General features: G+C 52.1%; 1 long non-coding RNA gene across 1 annotated transcript; it reads left to right on the forward strand.

Annotated features, from left to right (window-relative positions):
- The first annotated feature begins 6 nt into the window (after positions 1-6).
- LOC107580891 (uncharacterized) lies at positions 7-922 on the forward strand. Its single transcript, XR_001608728.1, has 2 exons — positions 7-728; positions 829-922. It is a non-coding gene; the product is annotated as an uncharacterized lncRNA (long non-coding RNA).
- The last annotated feature ends 58 nt before the right edge of the window (positions 923-980 follow it).

Below are 980 nucleotides of genomic sequence, written 5' to 3' on the forward strand. Positions count from 1 at the left end.
TAAAAACATCCCGAACAAGCAAGACTAGTGCGTTAAAAACAGCGCTAAGCTACTACACTCGCGTGCTTCGCATTTATAATACGTGGCAAAAGCACACGGTTCTGTACCATTCGAGCGCTTAACAATAAAAGAGCAAGCAGTGCTGTGGATTTATATCGACGACGCTGATGCTAGCTTGCTAACGAGCTAAAAATATTGCGCTGCTTGAAAAACATCCCAGTAGGCGGGACCGGAAGCGTCAGCCAATGAGAGAGCGCGTAACTCCTCTCCGAGAACTCTTGACCAATCACATCGCTCTCTACATAACGGACATCACCAAGCGACCAATCGCGGTGAAGTTCGCAGAGCGTTTGTTGATTGCGCTACGCGAGCATACGATGCGTTTGAAACTGTGGAAATTTTTCACGTGGCTTTTCGCACAGTCGAATAGATCCACACGCATATCTCGTTTAACTTTAAACGTGAAAAGCAAATAGAGAAATCTTTCGCGGCCGACGAAGGGTGTGGTCGAGGAAGTGGCTCCGTGACGTCACAGCCCCCGCGCGCACCGAGCTGCTGTTCCGCGAGCGCGTCTCACATCGCGATAAAGCCATCAGCGAGCAGACGAGCCATGGCGCGCGGGCTGAAAGAGCGCTTCGAGAAGTTCCTTCACGAGAAGAACCTGGTGACGGACGTGCTGGCGAAGATCGAGGCGAGGACCGGAGTGCGCAGGTCCTACATCGCGTGCGGTAATGTCGGACTTCTAATGCTGTTTGAGCGACAGCGCTACGGAAGGCCGTGAGGGCCAAACCCGTCCGTCTCCCTGACATGTGGTCTTTTGTCTCGCAGCTGTCGCCTTGCTCGTTGCAGTCTATCTGGTGATCGGATACGGCGCTTCTCTGCTCTGTAACCTCATCGGATTCGTCTATCCTGCGTACATCTCGTGAGTTAAAGCTGTAATCCGTCTTTCTTTTTCATTGTGGCATCACGCGGCAGTCTAT

This window comes from Sinocyclocheilus grahami, unplaced genomic scaffold (assembly GCF_001515645.1).
Source record: "Sinocyclocheilus grahami isolate Dianchi unplaced genomic scaffold, SAMN03320097.WGS_v1.1 scaffold49620.1, whole genome shotgun sequence".
NCBI lineage: Eukaryota > Metazoa > Chordata > Actinopteri > Cypriniformes > Cyprinidae > Sinocyclocheilus > Sinocyclocheilus grahami.